The sequence below is a fragment of the Nyctereutes procyonoides genome, unplaced genomic scaffold (genome assembly GCF_905146905.1).
Source record: "Nyctereutes procyonoides isolate TBG_1078 unplaced genomic scaffold, NYPRO_anot_genome, whole genome shotgun sequence".
NCBI classification, from domain to species: domain Eukaryota; kingdom Metazoa; phylum Chordata; class Mammalia; order Carnivora; family Canidae; genus Nyctereutes; species Nyctereutes procyonoides.
The window spans coordinates 18,634,112-18,651,179 of record NW_026575132.1 but is presented as its reverse complement, the minus strand read 5'-3'; positions in this window follow the sequence as shown (position 1 = coordinate 18,651,179).

Genomic DNA, 17,068 nt, shown 5'->3' with positions numbered 1-17,068 from the left:
CTACACATTGGGCTCATTTCTACTACCTCAATTTGTATTTTCTTTTTTTTCCCTTTATCTTTGTTTCTCTTAAATGGGTTTAAAAAATTTTAACACCAATTTAAACTACAGAAGCAATGATTATGTAAGCAGAAAGATACACCATGTTATAAGTGCTTACAAAGTTAGAAACCATTTGCTTCCTTAATCTTTTCCATATTTTTAGTTCATACATGAAGATGATCAGACTTACCATTGAGGGGGAGTATAGAATAAAAGGTGTATTTATCACCACCTAGATGTACTCACTGTGTGCTCCATTATTTTTATGCAAGACCCAGGTGACTGGAAATGCAGTTGTCGGGCATTTTATTTTATTTTATTTTAATTTCTTTTTTTAATTTTTTTATTATTTATTTATGATAGTCACACAGAGAGAGAGAGAGAGAGGCAGAGACATAGGTAGAGGGAGAAGCAGGCTCCATGCACTGGGAGCCCGACGTGGGATTCGATCCCAGGTCTCCAGGATCGCGCCCTGGGCCAAAGGCAGGCACTGAACCGCTGCGCCACCCAGGGATCCCCTGTCGGGCATTTTAATAAACTGGACAGCCATTTGTTTTTGCACAAGGCATCTTAACACAGGAGCAATCAGGAAAAACAGGAGACAACTAAGCGCTCTGCACTGCAAAATGCCACCTTAACAACTAACCAGCTTTACTCATCGGCTACACAACTGTGCCCCTTGCACAAAAATACACAAGAGAAGAGATTAGAATTGTGTCTGGCAAACAGTCCTTTCACAAAATCAAGGCTTTTCACCTGAAATGTCTTTATACAAGTTTGGATTCAGATTACCATTTATATCTGCAGGTAAATAACATATACAAACAGATTTACACCAACTTTTGTAGGTTTTTAATTTTAAGAAATGAAGGCATGGTTGAGTCAATCTCTTGACAGCTTTAGGCTGTGTGTAATGACTGCAGGTATTTCCTTAAAAGTCAAGGAGGCCACAAATTAGGTTACCAATCTTTTAAATTTCAAACAAAACAAGGCAGCACTATATAAACTAAAGGAAAATTTAACTCAAATAGCCAAGCCAATAATGAAACCTGAAGTCATTCACTTCACTAAATTACAAGAAATTTGAATAACAAGAACAAAATGGCACATAAAATGAAGTTTGCCCCCGAGACAAAGCTTAAAACAAGTAAAAAGTTAGGCAAAATATCACAAAACAACCTTTCCAATAGCCAGTAGCTTGTTCCAAGTACTCTTCTGATGGATTGAGTATGTGGTCCCTTACCTCAAGCCTTTTGGTAGTTATGTTGCTTGTTGACATATTATTTGCTTAAGAGAACACCACTCCTTCCTCCCCAGGAAACTTGGGAGGACTCTGGATGGTGACTTGGACTTGAATTCCCTCTTGGCCATGAATGGAGGAGTCCTGGACCAGGTTGCTAGCAAGATGTGGAGGCAGACAAGGACCTGGATGTGGATCTTCACACCGATCCAAACTTGGTGGCTGACCTCAATGATGAGCCACGGTGTGGTATGAGTCTGGCAAGGAGGCCAAAGTGTGTCTCTGCACAAATGGTTTAAAATTTTAGTATTATTATTTATCCTTCTATGGTAGGTAGACTTCAAGATGACCTTCAGTGATCCTACCTTCCATAGTCATGCCTAATTTATGTAATCACTTCCCCTTGATTCTTCTCTAATGAGTAGAACACAACAGAAGTAATGTATGTCACTTTCAAGAACAGCTTACAAAAAAAGATTGTGGCTTCTGTCTTAGAAGTGCTCTCTCATTCTTTTTTTTTTTTTTTTTTGGAATGCTCACTTTGTCACTTTGGGAAACCCAAGTGTCATGTGGTGAGGCAGCCCTGTGGAGAGGTCCAGGTAAGTTTGAAAGATCTGAAACCTACTAATGGCCATGTGAGTGACCTTAGAGACAAATAAGATTCATCAGAGATAGGGACAAACAGACAAGAAAATAGAAACATTGGCATGAAAATAGTTGAAATAGTAATGATCTTTGGATTTGCACTATGTAGGAAGAAAAATGATGGCAGGGTATTTCAGATAAATATGGAACTGGAATCTAAAAGATTCTTTGAAGACACTGGGAGGTACCAAGTGAAAAAGAATAATAAATGCAATCCATGTATGAGAAAAGGTTTAAAGATGGGAAAGCAAATAAGTTTAAAAAGAACTTTAAAACCAAGGAAGGGGGATCCCTGGGTGGCGCAGTGGTTTAGTGCCTGCCTTTGGCCCAGGGCACAATCCTGGAGACCCAGGATCGAATCCCACGTCGGGCTCCCCCGGTGCATGGAGCCTGCTTCTCCCTCTGCCTATGTCTCTGCCTCTCTCTCTCTGTGTGTGTGTGTGACTATCATAAATACATAAAAATTAAAAAAAAAAACAAGGAAGGATCTTGCTGCAGAGCAAAGTTATATGATGTGAAATGCAATACTGGGCACTATGGATCAAAAAGTTGACATAGTCAAAAGTATTTTGCTCTTTAAACTGAAGACTTTATGCAAATGCAGAAGATCTATTGAGTTTTGAGTTTTGTGATAACTGAAAAGATAACAAAATGCTTTGCTTATTTTTTTTCTTACTTTTTAAACCCAAATTATTTCCACAAAGTTTTGAAGTAGATAAGGAAGTTTATGACTAATTTATATTTGTTCTTAATGAAAATGATTATGTTCTTAATTAGTTTTTTAGAAAAGAGTTTATAGAAATTAGGGACTATAAAAAGTGTGTGTGGATGTGTGTACACTTGTATACACAAAATTTTTTTGAAATAAAAATTTGTGTTCTTTTTGAAATGAATTGTAATAAGCCAAATAATTATTTCTTGAAACATAACATTGCAATCTAATGAGAGGTTTCATTGCTACTAAAGTCAGTTTATGAAAAAATGGTTTTGACAGAGAAAAACAGTAATTCCTAAATTAGAATCTTTCATAAACCATTTTAAACCAATCGTTTCAATTAAAACCTTCAGTTCTCATTTAAATCATCAGTTTTCATAAACTAATGCAATGTTTTGCTTTTGTGGTATTCTTTTCTAATTTAGCCCATCCACTGTTTCCCTGATAGGTTTGAATTCAATCAATTGTTGTTTTTATAATAACACAAGTTCTCATAGCATAACACCTTTTTTATACTGAAGAAAAAACATTTTAAAATAGAAAAAATGACATTCTAGTTCATAAATTTCATCATTTTTTATTTAAATAACTATATATTGGATGTGTGGATGTGGGTGCATGTATGAACATTTTGCATTATTTCCATTTTCCAAAAAGACCACATTATATATTCTAAATAAAACAGACTAGCAACTACCACATTAACAGTAATAGTCTTCAGCTTAGTAGCAGAATAAACAATATGATATCATGAAAATCAGCTGACAACTCCCTCATAGCGAAAATAATTGCAGTGACTGAAGAACCTGGAATGTAATATTCCTGACAAAAAAGCTGGCATTCTGGGATTCTTCGTGTCCTTGGGTAAGTCAAATGACCTCCTGTATTCACAAGACATTAGTAATTTTTTAATATAGCATAAAATCCTAACAGTAGTTATAGTTTTGCTATTTTTACAATTTCTATTTTTCACTGCATATGTGTAACATGGTAGATTATGTGATATGCAATTTTTTTTTTATCCCAAGATATTTCTTTCCTTGTTACTCAATCACCTTATAATCTTTTTGGCAGGGCCCAGCATTACGTGTACAAATTGGGAGTAACACACAAACTATTCTTTTAACTGGGTAATAGTTGGTAACATTGACTTTGAATATCAGAGTGCCATAAGCACAAGAATTTTTGTTTTATTTACTGATACATCTCTGAAACCTAAAATAATGGCTGGCAAGTAGTGGATGCTCAAAAGATATTTACTGAATGAGTTGTTGGATAGAAGATAGTTGGCTTGTGGCTGGTACTAAGTCGTTATTCTTCTCAGATCTCCAACCATTCCAAGGCTATACTATTAAATGTGTTTAAGTGGTGCCACAAAAAAACATTAAAACTCTCTAAAACTCCAGCTTTAAATACCAATATAATAGTGCAGCCTATGTGTGACAAACTATATGGAAGTTTGTCATGTTTATGTTGTGAGAGGGGAACTGTGTTGTCATTTGTTTTACAAGGAAAACGGTGTCCTCTCCTCCTCCAAAAGGCTCTGTCTAGCACTGCAGTTTAACATAATGGTAAGAATACTTCATTGTTAGCCTCAGTCAGGACTCCTTAGGGAAGCGGGGAATATTTTAAATTGTGTATTTATAATCACTTAGCCAAAAGCAAGCACAGAAAATGTGTTAATTTACAATGAAAGTTGACCTAGATTATTTGTGTTTAAATATGTAAAATGAAAAAAGAAAATGTAAAATGAAGGCACTGACTAACATGGAGTTTCATAACCTATAAAAATTCTCACTTAAGCACTTCTCAGGTAATTTAGTCTTAGAGCCTTTAATTTACATATTTAAACTAAAATATAAAAAAATTTACATTACTGAATTAAAATGTAAAAATTTTGGAATACAGAAGGAACTCAGGAACACTTAGTGTTTACTAGGTATAGGGCACTCTATACATATGATTATCTGTCTACCTCTCAGTCATGTCTGTAGCTATCCATCATCTATGTAGAAACAGAGAGAAGGACTGAGACAGAGATACAGAGACAGGGAAAGACACCACACCTAAGTGTATTTTTCAAAGGTCAAAACAGCTTTCTTTTGACCACTCTAGCTAATCTAATGGAATAAGCATTCGGAGATGAAATGAAAATCATACCTGTTCACTTACAAACAGTTCACTGGTGACAGAGTGACTATAGAATTAGGTGCATCTCCGAATGTTTACTTCCTCAATCAAAGGTCCAAACATTTTAGAAAGGGCAAACATAGCAGAGCCTTGGAGAAAAAGCTCAAAGAATTCAAAAATTTAATGAGACTTTAAAGAAGCCATCAATTTGACTACAGACTAAAATGAAATTCAATGACAACAAAGACAGAGAAGATTGAGGAAAGAGACAATTAGAAATGGGAAGAAGAGCAAAACTCAGTGAGCCTAATCAAATACGAGTCCCAGATGTGAGTAATCAACACACCGTAATCAGCTTGGAATGACATTGCATAGGAAATGTGTTACAACTGCAGCACAGCGGGGCTGGACTCTTCTCCTGGAGCAGACTTTACCTCGTCTGTTGCTAATACCCCTTCAGAGTCAAAAGAAGATCATTCCTGGAAGCTGAGTCCTTTCCATAATGCTGCAGGAGTAGTGGACACAGACCCCAGTCAGAATCTGCTTGCCCTTCCTGAGACCTGCATAGAGTCACAGACAACTCTACATTACCCTTTTAAGAATTTGATTTAGCTTCACTTTGCATTATACCTGAAAATGAGAATATTTGTTGTGATTATATTAAATAAATGCATATGAATAATTAAATTAAATATGTTATTAGTAAATGCCAGTTGTTTAAAGTAAATAATGTTTTCCTAAAGCGATACTGTAAGCATGAACATTGAAGATCTTAACTGAGTTGCCATAGTGCAACTATTGAAAAGGCATAGTAGCCTTGACAAATGTTGCTTAGTAACTGACCTTAAGTTATTAGTCTCATCAATTCCACAGAAAAAGATCAATTACTATGTCGTAAGGCCAAGGAAATAAGGAGCCATCTTCTTGAAGTTCAACCTTAAGATTCTATGACACAACAACGTCACCCCTAAGAATATAGCTTAAGGAAATAATGAATGAAAAAAGCAAATGTGAACAGATAAACATTTCAATGTTGCTTATGGAGAAAAAAATTGAAACAAAATACAGTTCCTCTAACCAAAAGAAATGTGATAAAATAAGCTGTACGTCCACATTATGGATGTAGCCATTAAAATTAAACTTTTGAAAATCGTTAATGACATGGGAAAATACTCACATATAAGGTTTAATGAAAAGTTTATTATACAAAGTCAATAGGATATAACAATAGTCTGTTAAAAATATATGTATGTGCAATAAAATGTAATGCATATGCAATAAAAAGCTTAATTTTTTTTGAAAATGTAATGTTCCTTTTTTTTCTAGGAGTCTACTTTAGTTTCATGAATATAAAATAAGTCCCAGTTGTTACCTTGGAGAAATGTGTGAAGACAATATTTATCTGACTGTGAATGTTAAGTAAATTATGTATATTTTTAAGCAGTTGTGTCTCTAAATGCTTTTTTGTTTCTCTAGTAAGTGTCATAGCTGTTAAAAGATTTAGAATATTCAATACCTGGATATTCTGTTTATTTTCCTGGAAGGAAATGTGTGTTTGCATGTATGCACCTATGTGCATATGTGCACATATTTTTGTTTAAACAGTTGCTCATGGAAAATCTGGAATTGAGATTTGGAAAACCAGAGGAATAATGTAGAGATATCCAGGAATGACCACTTCATGTAGGATATAAGACTAACCAAAGGAATCCCAGAGGACTGCTGGGCTCTATAAATATTCAGTTTTGTCTAAGACTATATATCTCAATGTGTACTAGTGTTACATGAGATAATTGGACTGTTCTGTGTGGTCAGAGAATTGGGACCCAACTAGGTCTACAAGAGGAGGTCCTCTGAAAGGGGTTTCTTATTTACATTATATATCCTCTTATGGCAAATCCTAGCATAAGACATTAGAGTTAAAGGTAAACTTTAGGCAATGGGAAGGAATTTCTTTTGCTTTTTGAGAGAATCTCTGGATTTTGAACAGTCCTGCAGAGGGACAATCTTTTATAAGAAGGAGAATTGCATAGAGGAGCAAACAGGAGCAGGGCAGAGAGGTATCTGACCAGGATTTCCTTGGCTTTAAGTTTGCAGACCCCAAGAGTAGCCTAATCTGATAGAACTTTATAAGCTGTTCTCTATATTTTACTTCCTGGCATGTATCTTGACCCTAAGTAGAATTTTGTAATGTGTGAAGTCACTACAGAGCTATAGGGGATTAAGAAAAGAGTCTTCCTGTTCTTGGGCTCAGAAGGCAAATAATAAATACCCTCCCCTCTTTCAAAGCCAGCGATGGCAGCAGAAGGGCCAGATAAAAGGAGGGAACTTTAGGCAGTTGTATAGGTTTCCAGTCTAACAGGCCCCAGTGCTGTTCTGGGGCCAGAGCTACATCACTTGAAATAACTCCCCAAGCAGGGCTGAGCTATTTAGAAATGATCACCAGGAACCAAATCCCTGGCCTTCTCAGAGTGTCCAATCCCAGGACTCCTGAAGCTGTAGAAGTATAATGATTGTCCTGCTGAGTGCAGGACAGATTTGCAGAAAAAGTTGTGCAGAAAGACTAAAATTAGGGCTTAAACCACTGTAATTCCTGGCGAAAGTTACTGACTTTCATCCCAGATCAACTCCCTGAGGGCAGAGATTTGGGGATTTTGTTCACTGTTAGGCCCCTAGTGACTAAGACAATGCGTTGTACATACCTGGCATTGATTATTATTTATTGAACATATGAAAGTGACCTCACTTTTAAAAATATTTATTTATTTATTTATTTATTTATTTATTTATTTATTTATTTATTTATTTATTTTAGAGAGAGAGGGCACACAAGCCGGAGGGGCAGAGGGAGGAGAGAGAATTTGAAGCAGACTCCCCGCTGAGCAGGAGGCCTGACTCTGGCTCAATCCCATGGACCTAAGATCACAATCCGAGCCAAAACCGTGAGTCAGACCTGAACCAACTGCACCACGGAAGCTCCAAAAGTGACCTCATTTTTTACACATGTGTGCTTAGACATTAGGGCTTAATATATGAGTGAATATATATTTTTTTGCATGCATATATACATATGTACTACGAATATCTCTGCACAGATACTACAAGGAAATTTACTAAAATATCAGCAGTGTTTATCCCTGGCTCAAGATAATATAGGTCATGATTTTTATTTTTTCATATTTTTCTTTATTCATAAACTGCTTACCTATTTATTAATTATAATCAAAGAATGCTACTAAAAGAAATATAATTTGGGGCACCTGGGTGGCTCAGCGGTTGAGGGTCTACCTTCAGCTTCAGGCACGATCCTGGGGTCCCAGGATCAAGTCCCACATCGGGCTCCCTGCACAGAGCCTGCTTCTCCCTCAGCCTGTGTCTCTGCCTTTCTCTCCCTCTCTGTGTCTCTCATGAATAAATAAATAAAATCTTTAAAAAAAAATAAAAGAAATATAATTCAAAATCCACAGAAATACATCGTAACAATATGAATTAAACAAAAACATTTAACACATAACAAATTATAATTACAAATGTGTTATGCTTAAAACCTGCTATCCCAAACCCTGTTCCATGTTTCATAAACACGGGTCTTTTACATGTATGACTACCGAGCTCCATATCAGAAAGGAGCATTGTAAAAGGATTTAAAAACTGATGGGAATAAAGAGCATCTACTATTTCCCCTTACCCTGCAGAGTGGAAGTTAAAAACAAATAATGGCCAAAGTATCCTCGCTTGCATTTTAAACCCCTATAAATGATGCATTTGCTCCCTACACCCCCGACAGCAATTAAATAGGCATTGATAAGTATGCCTTTGTTTTTCCTTCATTCTAAAATAACCAACCACATCCCTAAGGGACATACTCCATTTTTCACCTTACTAACACTTTGAGCCAGAAATAATTTTATAATATTTTTTTAACATAATTTTATCTTCCTAAATGGAATCTGTGTATTTTTGCTCTGATACTCTATTTGTGAATGCAAAATTTTCCAAACCTTCTTCATAAATTCTCTCCTCATTGTACTGATCAAAAAAGACCTTCTACAGGGAAGAACAAAGAGATCTATGCAGATTGGCCATTTTAATGAAAAGGCCTTTTATTCCCTTATCTAATTCTGCTTTGATATCTTTCACAAATAAGTTAAAGGCCAACAAAATGTCAAAAGGAAGGAGGACAAATGCCTCCTAGGTTTAATGGCTGTTTCCCCTCCCTCCAGACATGCATCTTTTGTAGGAAGGCAGGCATATGTTCTCTGAGGAGTGCAGAGAAACTGAGCAAACATCAAGGCTGCTTCCATGGGTCTTCATTATAAACTAGTCTGTGATGTATCAGAGAAGGTACTTAGCGTTGTGATTTCTATAGCCCCTACATCCTGAATTTTTTAACTGGAAGAACTTCCTGGAGGCTCCCCAAACTACTGCTACTCGGAGTGACTTCTCAAAGATCCCCAAGACTTTCCCCTAAACTAAGCAAGCTTAACTTACACCTCTCTTATTAAGAATCATTGTTTCAGAAACAAAATTGAAAGAAGACAGGTAAATCTCCCAACTCAAAATTCTTCCAGTAGAAGTCTATTTCTCTGTGTGTATTCATAGAACAAATACACACTGAATGCCTACTCCATGCAAGGCACTGGATCTTCAGTGGTTGACAAGGGAGGTGAGACTTATATTCTCATGATGCATCCATTCTAATGGGAAGAATAGAGAACAAAAGTAAACAAACAACTGCTAAAGATAAATACAGACTGAAATTGGGGCCCTTGTAGGACACAAACAAAACACTCCAGCAGGGAGGGAGAGGGCAGTAGGGACATGGTTGATCAGTCAAGGCAGCTCTAAGGGGTGGGCTTCACTCAAGTGCAGACTAGTCGGTGTAGAAGAGTCCAGGAGGAAAGCGCTCGTGGTGAGATCATTTAGAGGTGAACAAATTATTATTTTAAAATTCTACTGAAAAATGTGCTTTATATAGTTTGGATACTAACCTTTTATCACATATGTCATTCACAGATATCTTCTCCCATTCTGTAGGTTTCCTTTCTGTTTTGTTGATCATTTCCTTTGCTCTGCAGAAGCTTTTATTTTGGTGAAATCCCAGTAGTTTCTTTTTGCTTTTGTTTCCCGGGCCTCAAGAGACCTATCTAGAAAGAAGTTGCTATAGCTGATGTCAGAGGTTACTGTCTTTGTTCTCCTTTAGGATTTTTATGATTTCAGGTCTCACTTTTAGGCCTTTAATCTATTTTGAATTTACGTTTGTGTATGGTGTAGTGCAAGATAGTGATCCAGTTTCATTCTTTCCCATGTTGCTGTCCAGGTTTCCCAACATCACTTGTTGAAAAGACAATCTCTTTCCCATTGGATATTCTTTTGTGCTTTGTCAAAAATTAATTGACCATATATTTATGGGTTCATTCTTGTTTTCTGTTCTGTTCCATTGATCTATGTGCCTATTTTTGTGCCAGTACTATAATGTTTTGATCACTACAGTTTTGCAATATAACTTGGAAATCCAGAATTGTGATGCGTCCAGCTTTGATTTTCTTTGTCAAGGTTGTTTTGGCTACGTGGGGTCTTTTGTAGTTCCATACAAATTTTAGGATTGTTTGTTCTAGTTCTGTGAAAAATGCTGCTGGTATTTTTATAGGGAATGCATCAAATAAGTAGATTGCTTTGAGTAGTATAGATATTGTAACCATATTTGTCCTTCTAATCCATGAGCATGGTCATCTTCAATTTCTTTCACCAATGTTTTATAGTTTTCAGAGTACAGGTCTTTCACCTCTTTGGCTAGGTTTATTCCTAGGTATCTTACTATTTTTGGTACAACTATACATGGATTCCTTAGTTTCTCTTTTCACTGCTTCATGATTAGTAGGTAGAAAGGCAATATTTTGTACGTTGATTTTGTATCCTGAGACTTTACTGGATTCATTTACCAGTTTTAGAGGCTTTTTGATAGAGTCTTTTGGGTATCATGCCATCTGCAAATAGTGAAAGTTTTACCTCTTCCTTACTTATTTAGATACCTTTTATTTATTTTGTTGTCTGATTGCTGTGACTAGGACTTCTAGTACAATGTTAAATAACAGTGGTGAAGGTGGACATCTCTGTCTTGTTCCTGACTGTAGAGGAAAAGCTCTGTTTTTCCCCACTGAGATGAAATTAGCTGGCTTTTAAAAATATATGGCCTTCATCGTGTTGAGGTATGTTCCCTCTAAACCTACTTTGTTGATGGTTTTTATCATGAATGGATGTTGTACTTTGTCAAATGCTTTTTCTGCATCTATTGAAATGATCATTTGGTTCTTATCTTTTTTATTAATGTGGATATCATATTGATTGGTTTGTGAATAGTGAAACACCTTTGCAGTCCAGGAATATATAAATAAATTATAAAACTCAACACCCCAAAAAAAATAGTCCAATTAAAAATGTGCAGAAGACATGAATAGACATTTTTCCAAAGACATACAGAAAACCAATAGACAGATGAAAGATGCTCAACATCACTGTTCACCAGGGAAATTCAATGAGATATCACCTCATATCTGTCAGAATGGCTAAAGTCAACAACACAAGCAATAACAGGTGTTGACAAGAATGTGGAGAAAAGGGAACCCTGTTGTACTATTGGTGGGAATGTAAACTGTTACAGCTATTCTGGAAAACAATATGGAGTTTCCTCTAAAACTTAAAAATAAAACTATCCCATGATCCAACAATTGCACTACTAGATATTTACCCAGAGAATACAAAAATACTAATTCAATGGGTATATGCACCCCAATGTTTATAGTAGCAGTTTAGATCTCCAAGAGCCAAAAATATGGATATATCCCAAGTGTCCATTGACTAATGAATGAATAAAGAAGATGTGGCATATACATACTATGGAATATTACTCGATATAATAAGAATGAAAAAAGAATGAAATCTTGCCATTTGTAATGACATAGATGGAACTCAAGAGGGTTATTACTAAGTGAAATAAGCCAGTTAGAGAAAGAAAAATACCATATGATTTCACTCATAATGTAGAATTTAAGAAACAACAAGCAAAGGGAAAAAGAGAGAGGCAAACCAAGAAACAGACTCTTAACTATAGAAAACAAACTTGGTTACAAGAGGAGAGGTGAGTGGGGAAATGGTTAAATAGGTGATGGGGATTAAGGAGTACACTTGTGATGAGCACTAGGTGTCATATGGAAGTGCTGAATCACTGTATTGTACACCTAAAACTAATATTACACTGCATGTTAACTAGCTAGAATTTAAATAAAACAAAAATAAATAAATAAATAAATAAATAAATAAATAAATAAATAAATAAATCTTAAATATCATACATTAAATTCATCTGTAAGTAGGCATGGATTTAGTCTGTGTATTTTCATAACAGCTCTCTGTAGGAACTTTCAGGAAAGATCTTCTAGGATAGCAGGAGCCTGAAGGAGTAATTGAAGTTGACTTACAAGTTTGTATCACTCTCCACCCTCATAAAAGGTGCAGAACCAGTGTGATATGTATCTTCCTTCAGTTTTCAAAAAGGATATGGTCATGTCTTCAAAACCAGGGATAAGAAGACCTTCCACAAACTGGGTCTGCATCACTGAGACATCCTGGTATACCCAGAGCAGTTGTTTTTTATTTGCAATCTGTATCAGAATACCCTGATAGGCCTGTAAAAGATTGAAGTCCTGGGTCATACTCTTATGTACTTGAATTCTTTGAGTTTTAGTGTGGATCCTGGAATTTGCCTTCATGTATGATTCTGGTGCATATAGTCTTAAGACCATACCTTGAGGGATCCCTGGGTGGCGCAGCGGTTTGGCGCCTGCCTTTGGCCCAGGGCGCGATCCTGGAGACCTGGGATCGAATCCCACGTTGGGCTCCTGGTGCACGGAGCCTGCTTCTCTCTCTGCCTGTGTCTCTGCCTCTCTCTCTGTGACTATCATAAATAAAAATAAATTAAAAAAAACAAACAAACATTTCTTTAAAAAAAAAAAAAAAGACCATACCTTGAGAAAAACTCAAAATCTCTTCTCTTCAGCAATATGGCCTAGAATTTTGCTAAAACTTGACATCATCAGTGGTTTAGCCTAAAATTGAGGTTGGTACAGCACACTTGGCCCTACCCTGTCCCAAAGCCACTGCTAATGCACACGTATTTTTGTATGTGTTACAAAAACTTTCTCCCACCTGGCCAGGGATTTACAGAAAGGCTCTTTACCCCAGCCAAGATAGGTCTGAACCAGGGTGTACCTTTGGCTAGAAGAAAATAGGCTTTAAGTTGTATGGGCCCTCTGGGGTAAATTGGGGTTTCAACAGAGGCTGCTGAACTACAGGTTGTAGTCCTTTCATTATTCAAGGGAAAAATGTACATCAGAAACAAGAGTGCCAAATTAATTTACATTCAAGATGAAATTAATCACTTGTAAAAATTTTTGTCTGTCTTTTACTTTTGAGGGACTATAGCTAGTTTTACTGGTTTTGTGTTGCCAATCATGTTGCTATTTCATAAGACAGTGTTATTTATTTTTTTAATTTTGTAAATATATTTTTTAAAGATTTTATTTATTTATTAATGAGAGACATAGAGAGACGCAGAGACACAGGCAGAAGGAGAAGCAAGCTCCATACAAGGAACCCGATGCAGACTCAAACCCGGGAATCTGGGATCACACCCTGAGCCAAAGGCAGATGCTCAACCACTGAGCCACCCAGGCATCCTGAGACAGTGTAATTAATATCATATGAGAGCTGCATTTTAGAGATTCTGTATATTCTAGATGGATTTTTTTTAAAGATTTTATTTATTTATCTACGAGAGACACACAGAGAGAGGAAGAGACATAGGCAGAGGGAGAAGCAGGCTCCCTGTAGGGAGCCCAATGTGGGACTCGATCCCCAGACCCGCGGATCACGCCCTGAGCCAAAGGCAGACACTCTACCACTGAGCCACCAAAGTGCCCTATTCTAGATGTTTTACTAACTTGAATCCAAACACTCAACTCTTTCTTAATTTCTTTTACTGGTTCTCTCTCCACTTGCCAACCTCAAATTCTTTAGGCTTCAATCCAAATTCCTTTTCTCTTATCTCTGTGGTATTTTTTTCCCCACGGGTAAGCCATCCATCTATTAATTCCATGACTACAGGCACTATCATTATCTGATGACTTAGAGATTCATAACTCATAATCTGGTATGTATTTGACACCTCTTAGATGTTGAATGTATCAAGACCAACACGTCCAAAAGCAAATTAATGAAATCTCTTTTTCAAATCCACACGCAATCTCTATGCCCAATCAATCAAAATCAAAATCTAGATCATATTCTTGTTTTTTTCCCATCTGTCTCTCTACATCCTATAGAGCTAAACAGTAAAGGAGAAATCACATATGTGTTTATAACAAAGGAAACCTAATGCAAGAAATCGGTCATGCAGGTAATAGAAAAGCTGAAAAGCTAAAAAGAAATTGGTGATGCAACTCAAAGATCTGCAGCAGAGCCAAGGAGGGATGCAGTATCACTGGGGACTAAAGGCTAGGAGCTTCTGGCAGAAGATGGAAACAAAGTGGGCCAGTCCGGAGTGAGCTGGAATCATAACCACAATGGTACACCTGTGGAAATGTTATCTTCCTTCCAGTCTCCAGTGAGTGCCTGGGTCAGTGTAAGCCATATAAAGCAAGTAACAGTCTGAAATGTAGAACAGAAAGGAAGAAAGATGAGCAATGGATTTGAGGAAACACTACCAATATAAATATTCCTAAAATCTACCTATAACCTTCATCCAAGCCATCTATATTATTCCTGCAGGCTCCTAACATGTTCCTATCTAATTTGTGATCCATAAAGCAGCCAGAGGTATTATTTTTTAAATATAAATTGGATCTGTTTCAATTACAACTGTCCACCTTCCTATCTTACCTACCTTAAAGCACATCAATGACTCCCTATTCACCTCAAGTTGCAAACACTTACCAAGGCCTGTAAGACTACCTAATCTAGGCTCTCTCTATATTTCCAAATTCATCTCTGACCACTACCCATCTCACCCAATCTACTACAGAGATGCTAGCCTCTCTTTAGTTTCTGGAACATATCAAGTTCTTTTCATCCTTAAAGCTTTAGAAGTCTTGCCACTGCTCTGTTATTGATTGGCTGCCTTCTTCTCATCTTTCAAAGCTGACACAATGCCACCGCCTTAGATGGCCTGCCAAGATAACTGCATCTAAGTAGCACCTGCTCCTCCATCCTGTTACCTTCACAACTCTTTTCTCATACTTTTCTGTTTCTTTATTTGTCCCCATCTTCCACCATTGAGCTATAGGCACCATGAGATTGAGACCATACATCTCAGTTTCCATTATATACTCAGAATATAGCAGAATATTTGGATCACCAATCAAAATGATTATTGAATAAAGGAACGAATGTATGAATTTAGGGAGACTTGAAGAATAACTGGAAATTAAGTATGTTACTTAAGAGAAAGAAAGTGCCAACATGAAATAAAAGAAAAAAAATCTGCCCAGATGTGTAGCATTTGTATTTTCCTAAATAATAATTATTATTATAGTACATGACAATTACAGTACTAAGGATGTTAAGTATATCATAAATACTATGAAAGGAAAAGTTTCCTGGCTGTGTTACAAAAATTCAATAATCTTTTGTACTTTCAGTGGCATAATGAGTCATTATTTTTCTTTACTTTTAATAGAGTAAGTTTTTTGAAGATTTTGACTCAGTAGGACTGAAGTGGATTTGAGATTTTGTATTTTTAACAAGCTAGGTTGTGATCAAAATTCAATGGCTACTGGTCCAGGGACCACATTTTGAGTAGTAAGAGAGCTATCAGGTTGATGAATTGGATTTACATGGATATTTTCCAAGTCCACACCTTATAGCTTCTCTGCATTCTGAGCTGGAAGGTAGAAAGAAACCACAAAATCAATAAGATGAAATGTTCAATTAGTCTAACCAGTCTCCTGGCCACATTTGTTCATCTGAAATTATGGTCTCAACCTCTATTTACTTTATAACAGCATTTTCTAACAGATTTTGTAGTTCAAATTCCCATCATTAAAGCATTAACTAACTCATGTTTGAGGACTAACAATTAATGTACAAATCAATAATGCTAACCTTCATTTGTATAGTGCTTTACAGCTTTCACAGAACTTGCAGGTACATTATTATGTTTAATCCTCACAGCAATACAAGATGCAGCCAAGGCAAGAATCATTAACTTTATACTATAGAAAAGAAGTTGATGTAGAGAGACATTAACTGTGATAATAATCAGTAATATGTTCATAACTTTAAGTTTATAAATCACTTTAATATGCATGAGCTCATTTGATTTGCATAATGATCCTCAAAATTAGATAAATATCTGTACTTGGTTATTGGTCATACACAGCTACAATGTCCCAAAATGTTTTTTTTTTCATATCAGTTTATTGTATCTGTCTCCTTGGCTACCTTTACGAGAAGGTAAAGATTCCCATTTTATATTATGGGAATCTGAAAATTTGGATTTGACTCCTTCCTCTATCATTCACTCCCTGTGAAACCTTGTGCAAGTGACTTGACTACTCTGAGGCCAGGTGATCTTCTCTGTAAATTGGAAGAAATAATAACTTCTATTGGAGAGGACCACATTTCTCTTTCCTAAGGTTTACCACCAGCTGGTATATACTCTACTCCCTAGGAAGGAACAGTTTTGAAGGAACACCTTGGAATTATCTGTCTCTATACTCATCCCTGCAGGAGGTAGAAATTGATTTATCTGATTAGACAGATAGGAAGAGTCTGACACCATTGGTCACAGCCTTCTACTGGGAAGGGTTAAGATATTAAAGTAACTTCCCATCTGTTGTCTACGATATCCTGCATGCAGAACTAAAGAATTCTCTTCCTGTATCCATGCACTAATGCTCCTGATCTGGTCTGAGGGTTTTCTTCTAGAAGCAGATTTAGAGGCCCAAGTCAGTCAAAATTTAGAATCTGGAGATTCTCTGGGTTCAGAGTGTAGGAGAGACAGAGTTTCTCTCATGCAGCTGGCAAGGTGTCTTTTCTGAGCATTTTATCTACTTGCAGGTGGGGAATGTGGTTCAAATTCATCAGGTAAAGTACTATACCAACAAGCCCATGTGTATTTGCATCATCCAATTTTGCTTTCCAATCGAAAAGCTGTTATTTTAATCCCTGTGAGGCACCCCTATTGAGTTCTCAATTGGTTTAGTGCTTAGACAGGAAAGAGCATGTAATTAATTATCATT